The 6595-nt window shown below is 52.3% G+C and overlaps 1 long non-coding RNA gene across 2 annotated transcripts; it reads left to right on the top strand.

The window, feature by feature from the left end:
- The first annotated feature begins 1358 nt into the window (after nt 1–1358).
- Nucleotides 1359–6174, top strand: LOC116573505. 2 transcript variants are annotated; one of them, XR_004278857.1, is made up of 5 exons: nt 1359–1479; nt 1799–1967; nt 2124–3262; nt 4616–5721; nt 5821–6174. It is a non-coding gene; the product is annotated as an uncharacterized LOC116573505 (long non-coding RNA). The 2 variants fall into 2 exon arrangements; XR_004278856.1 differs by having other exon boundaries at nt 1359–1967.
- Nucleotides 6175–6595: the final 421 nt, after the last annotated feature.

Here is a 6595-nt window from a genome sequence, read left to right as displayed (position 1 = left end):
TTGTCCAGACAGATTCGGACCCCTACCGCTCTGCTTTGGGAGGTGGTGCACCCCCCACCTTCTCTGCCCTTTGGGGCTGCTGACAAAACCCCAAAGCCTTGATCAGGGCTGGGAATATTTTGACCCGAGGCTCTATTCCTGTGGACATTTTGACCCCAAGGCAATTTGAATGCAAGCATTTTAATCAGAATTAGTCAACAGTGATGAGTTTTCCCCTAGAAAGTACCAGAATTCCACAGGGAACTCCATTAAGCCAATTTAATCCCTTTATGAATCTTCTGTACAGCACAGTTAAACCATTTCCGCTGCTTCCGTTTCCATTTTGCTGAAATTATTTTCATAGAGATCAATTCTTTTGCATTTAGATTTTCACGGTGGAGGTTTGCTCCATAAATCAGTTTTTCTCCATGTCGGACTTTACTAATTGCAGCTGTTGTTGTGGCGAATAGCATGGTGTCCGTCAAGGACAGTTTTCCTGGGTGTGTTGTAGTCCACATTTCTCCAAGTTAATCCATGAGGACACGGTGAGCAGTTTTATGAGAGGGGGAGCTAGTGGGGCGGGGGAGGGGTGGTGGGGGAGGGGAGGGGGAAGGAACAGAGGGAGACAGAGGGCCCGCTGCACAGAAACAGGGCCACAGCTGGCCTGGTGGCTGGGGTGGGAGGAGCCAGAGGTCAGAGTGTCCCCTCGGCCCCAGAGGCATCCTGTGGCACAGTCCTGGTGAAAAACCATTGTCCTCTCTCTCTGCCAACCTGAAGCATCTTCCAGGAGCATTGGAGCTGCTAGTGATGGAGAAGGCGTGTGTCCACTTGGCACACGCGCTGGAAAGTGAGACTGAAGGGCTGCCAGCGGCCACGTTCTGCTCCATGAACAGAACCTAAGTAGGAGAGTCAAGGGGCCAGGAGACAGCCAAGAAGGGAAGTCCAAGGGCCCTAATCACTTCAGACCCTGGATCCAGCTCTGCCTGACAGCAACTCTCCCAAGCTGCTCTCTTATATCAGCCAATTACCTTCTCCAGTGTTTTTTTCTTAAGGTAATTGATTTGAGATTCCCCCGCACACCCTCCAGCTCTGTGCTCACGAGTCTTCGGTGTCTGCCTCAGCTCGTGTGACTTGGTGTTCCTAAATGCCTTGCAGGAGCCCGCTTGTCCTCTCCTCACAGACCCCTCTGCTCAGTGGTGACATACCAGGGGTCCGTTTACTATTTCTTTTCAGAGGACTATTGAGTGCCCAGCACGTTCCAAACGGCAGGCTGGGGACGGAGAATGGGGTGGGGGACATCAAGACAAATGTCTTACTCGATCTCACTTCTCTGTTGCCTTCTCCACAAAACAGGTCAATCACAAGGACCGAGACTCTGTGGCTAGCAGGGCTATCCAGGTCATAGAAGACAGTGGAATGTTGACAGAAAGAACTCCCCTGGGCCTGGGGAAGGAGCCTCAGGATGGCTTCCAAGGTTTCTCTGCTGTTAGACGATAGGGAGTGAGTGACCTGTGACCCACCCTCGTGAAGAGAAACCTCTGGATGGAGAGGCCAAGAGGGGTCAGAGTTCCCCGAGGGACAGGCTGGGTGCCCAGCACATGCCCGCGGTGGCGAGTGGGGCCGCAGGTGGGCAGCCCTGGGAGATGGGCACGCCCGCCTGGCTCCCTGGAGCCCTGGTCTGGGGCTTGGATATTATTCCACATGCTGCGTCTGCATTTTTGGGCTGCGCAGTGGAAGCCAAAGCCTCAGAAATGAGCTGGCACCTTCCTTTCTCTTGGCGCCTCTAACCACAAGCACATCAGTCTCTGTTGTTTACCAGAGGCCAGAAGGGCGCCTTCTGTGGCATCTTGGACCCCGGTTCTGGCGAAGATGTTTGTTGGAAACAGGGAGGGAGCTTCCACAGCGCTCCCTGGCAGTGTGGCCATCCACGCAGCCTTATGCATCTGTGGGGTGTTGCCCTGCATTCTGGGGGTGTCTGCTCAGTGGTGGTGAGTTAACCTCTATGCTTGTTGAAATCTGGGTGGGGGGGAAGCTTTGACAGGTGTTTTTGGAGCAACCTACACAATACTCAAATGTAATTTTATATTTTGGAAACTAAAAAGCAAAACCAAACAACTTCTATAGTTTTAATAAAACAAAGAAAGTAAAGCTGGAAAAATGTGCCCGGGCTGCGGAGACACCGGATGACAGAGCATACTCACAGGTGCAGGGGTGCGGCAGAAGCATGGCTGGGGTCAGAGTGCGCCACCGGGGAGAGCTATCTCCTGTCCTGCTCCAGTCCGCCTCGCCTGGATTAGCCCGGACCTGACGCAGGATCAGCTGTCCTTGCCCCACATCCTCAGGCAGCAGAGTTGAAATGTCAGTTGAAATGTCCTTCCTTACCACAAAGAGCATGTCTTGTGTTACAGATAGGTTTGTGTAAGCCACGTTTTCCATCCAAGAGTGCCAGGGAGGGGTGGGGCTTGAGCCTCTGCAGGGGAGCTGGGGGTAAGACAGTGAGGGGCAGAGGAGTCTACCACGGGTGTCCTGGGAACGTCTGTCCCCTTTCCTGGAGTCCTGGCTGAGCCTTGGACCTCAGGAGACCGTCTCAGAGAAGGCCAGGAGCCCTGGACTGTGGTCCCCAGCTCAGAAAGACAGGAGACAGATGAGATGACCTGGTCGGAGCTGCAGGTGTGGCAGTCATCAGCTGCGTGAACTTGGACAACTCCCTTGACCTTGGGTTCCATTTCTATAAGCTGGGGCGGCAGCTCCTCCCCTGTTCCTCTGGTTAGCACCAAGACAACCCGTGTTCTCCCTCCCTGAAAGACTGTAGGCAGTGAATAGATCTCGAAGGTCCTTGACTCGAATAACCAATATCCGTGGAGGGCGTCTGTGGGCCGGGCATCATTCAGATGCTTCTATCTGCGCATAGTCCACAAACTCTCCCCACAACCCCGTGGCACAGGGGCTATCCCTCTTCTTTTTTACAGGGGGGCCACCCAGGCAGAAAGCTGAGAGAGGAGGCGCCAGTGCTTGAAGGTGGGCAGCCTGGCCTCGAGTCGGAGTTGCTGGGCGCCGTCCCACCGGTTGGTGGGTGAGTGACAGCACATCCTGGAGGCCTCCGCTGGTGCAAAGGGAAAAGGACATCCCAGATCTTCCGAACTCTCGGAGCTCTCCGTGGACGGAACCGTCAGTGTTTCTCTCTCCACCTCCTTCTCCTCTTCGGCTTTCTTCAAGCTTCCAAGATGGATTTTTGATCTTTTTGTGTTTTATTCCTTGGAGGGCAAGCTCCCAGCTGAGGAAGGTGAGGCACCGAGAGGGGTGACTTGTTCAAGGTCACGCGGCGCCCTGCTGGCAAGAGCGGTTCTCGGGCGCACGTTGCACGGCGTTGTGGCCCAGCCCAAGTCCCTTTTAAGCTACAGCGTATGACAAACGGACTGGGAGGGAAAGAAAGGCGGAGAGGGAAGGGCTCCTTTTTCAGACCGAGACCCCCGAGACCCCCCATTTGGGGGAATCTGCCTAGTGGGCAGGTGCCTCTTAGCACGAGGACCACCAGAGCAAGAGTGTAAAGGTAAAGTCTGTCTGTCTGCAGGCTCAGGGACAGAGCCTAGCTATAGTCAGGGGGACGGCAGTCCGGCCTCACACTCCCTTCCCTCTGACAGCTGACAGACATGGCGCCTGGTGGAACCTGCCTGGCCCGAGGGTGGAAGGGAATCATCGAAGGAGCTTTGTTCCCGAGGCTTGGGGACGCACACCTGAGCAGCTGACCTCTCTCCTGCCCATGGCTGCATAGCTAGCACGTGGCTTCAGGGCCAGGCTTAGAACCCTAGCTCAGCCACTCACTGGCTGTGAGATCTTGGACAAGTCCCTTAACCCTTCTGTGTCTTGGTTTCGCGGGTGCAAAGTAGTGATTGTAAGAGCAAACACCTCAGGGGCGCCTGGGTGGCTCAGTGGGTTAAGCCTCTGCCTTTGGCTCAGGTCATGGTCTCAGGGTCTAGGATCGAGCCCCGCATCGGGCTCTCTGCTCAACAGGGAGCCAGCTTCCCCCTCTCCCTCTCTGCCTGCCTCTCTGCCTACTTATGATCTCTGTCAAAAAATAAATAAAATCTTAAAAAAAAAAAAGAAAGTAAACACCTCAGAGGGCCATTGTCAGGGTAAATGGGGTAGGTGGGTATCTCAATTAATGTCAGCTATTTTCAGGATTCATGTTATAATTAGTCTGAATTATAGCTGTCAGTGACATACCTGGATTGTTCCGGCTTATTCCTGGGGTAATGCATTCCAGAAACGTGACGGTCAAAAACGCTGGTAGAGTTCATGCATGGGATTCCTGGCTCAGGCACCAGGCTATAGGGTGGGGGGCACTGAATGACCAGAAACATGAAGTCGGGGTGAATCCTCTCACTGCTACTTATCTTTATGGGGACTTTAGTGGGTCACCTCAGCTCTCTCAGTTCTCATCTGTAGAACGGGAATCTATTGGTTTGAAATGTTCTTCACTGGGAGAAGCAGAATGCTCAGTGACACTGGTAGAGATGAAGAGGGATTATTTTTTAAGCTGGCCTCACCAGAAGTTTGGTGTCGACGGTCCACACTTATTGCAATGGCAGGGGCCCAAATTCTTCTTCTTTTTTTTTTTCTTTCTCCCCTCCCTTAGAATGTTGGCTCTGTCCTCATGGCTTCAAAATGGTTGCTCCAACTCCAGCCTCTGGTCTGCGTCCCAGTCAGAAAGAAGAACGAGGCATTCATTCTGGTTCAGAAGGGAAGCCTGCCTTTGCCTGATGTCTTGTTGGCTAGAATGACAGTGAATGGTCACCCCTATCTTCAGCGGGATCTGGGAAATAAACTATTTTAGCTCCCTAGACTCATCAGCAAGGGGAAGGCAATTGTGGGTGCCTTTAGGTAACATATCTCCCCATGCTGGGCCTTACAGAGGATGTATCTAAAATGCTAACTCCAGTGCCTGACACAGATTAAGTGCCTGAGGAGGGAACATTTCATCCTTATTAGCTAAATTCACTAAGGAATGAATTTTAAAAAGGGGAAGGATTAATACCTTACAGTGCAAATGAGGCCTTAGTAAATAGATGTCCTTCTAGTTCTTCTCTTGGCTTCCACTGGCTGGCGTGGGGCTGCTCTCGTGTCTCCCATCTCAGACAAAGCTTCCACTGAAATCCCCAGCATGGGGGGCCATTCTGAGCCCCCACCCCTCTTCCTGGGCTCTCTGCAGACTGGACGCTTTGTGCTGCCTGGAGAAACTTGGCTTTGCACACCAGTTACAAAACAACTGGAGAGTGTGTTAGGCCAGGGGAAGGCTGGATTGCCCTCAGACCTATCAATGAGAAACGGGGTTCACCTGCACATTTGTATCCCGCCCTGATTTAATTGATGATGTCACCGTGGAGACCCTGAGGCATATTCCTTTCAGCCTCCGGACTTCTCCAGAAAGCCACCATTCTGTTCTACATGGTCTTGTTTTTAAGCGTATTTTTAAAAAAATGTGTTCATCCAGATAGAACCCAGAATTCATGATAAATTCATGATTACATCGCGGGTGTTTACCGCAGTAAGTTTTCTTTGGGCTCCTGATTGTTTACTGCCTGGGGTAGATTATGCATGCAGCAGGTTAAGGAAGGAAATTCATTAATTTCACAGCTAACCACAGGTCTCACCGTGCAGCTCGCACCTCACCTCCAACCTGTCTCAGCAGCTAATGAACCTGAACCTCAAACTGGGAACCATTCTTCTGGAACTTGAACGGAGGTAGCTCTCCATTGGTTTGGGAGCCAGGCTTGAGGGGTTGGGTGGGTGGTGATGGGGAACTACCCCGAGGTCTAATCAGACTGACATGCTGATTCCCAGGTGCCAACGACCTCCGGACAGCGCGGAGGCATTGATCTGTGTGTCTCCCCCTGAGCAGGCTCTGATGATGGCAGCTTGTGATTAACTCTAGGACAGAAGGGGGTTGAGTTGAGTAACAACCCCTTGGAAAGTGGGAATTAAAAAGATCCTTCTGCCTAGCCTCCCCTGCTTTGTGCGCCCAGCTCACAAATCACAGGCTCGGGTGCCCGGCCATCAACACCGCTGAGGGAGACGGGGCGGCTGGGTTTTGACGGCAGACTTGGTTGATGCTTGGACTGAGGGTGTCATCAATCTTGGAACTTTTGGAAAGCTGTATGGATTTTGTTGGGGGAGGAGACAAGCTATATTTGTAGGTTAGGAAGGCTTATAAATTAAAGGCATATTCCTGGTCGTACTTTTGAAGTTCTCCGTGGCATTTTATATCTACGCTTAACGTAACATCCAACAGTTAGTTACCTGCGTACCCGCCGGGCGCCGCTATGCCGAGGTCTTCCCTGGTGAGACCCCTGTTATTTATCCTCACTATGATTCTCTGAGGGGGAGCAGTTCTTTTTTTTTAAAGTTTTTAAAAGATTTTATTTATTTATTAGAGAGAGGGAAAGGGAGTGAGAGAGAGAGAGCGAGAGCGAGAGCGAGCTAGCATGAGCAGGGGGAGGGGCAGAGGGAGAAGGACAAGCAGATTCCTCACTGAGCAGGGAGCATGATGTGGGAGCTGATCCCAGGACCCCAGGATCGTGACCTGAGCTGAAGGCAGATGCTTAGCTAAGGGAGCCAC

The sequence above is a fragment of the Mustela erminea genome, chromosome 14 (genome assembly GCF_009829155.1).
Source record: "Mustela erminea isolate mMusErm1 chromosome 14, mMusErm1.Pri, whole genome shotgun sequence".
In the NCBI taxonomy this organism is placed as follows: Eukaryota; Metazoa; Chordata; class Mammalia; order Carnivora; family Mustelidae; genus Mustela; species Mustela erminea.
The sequence above is the reverse complement of the archived record's forward strand: the minus strand, read 5'-3'. Positions and strand labels throughout refer to the sequence as shown.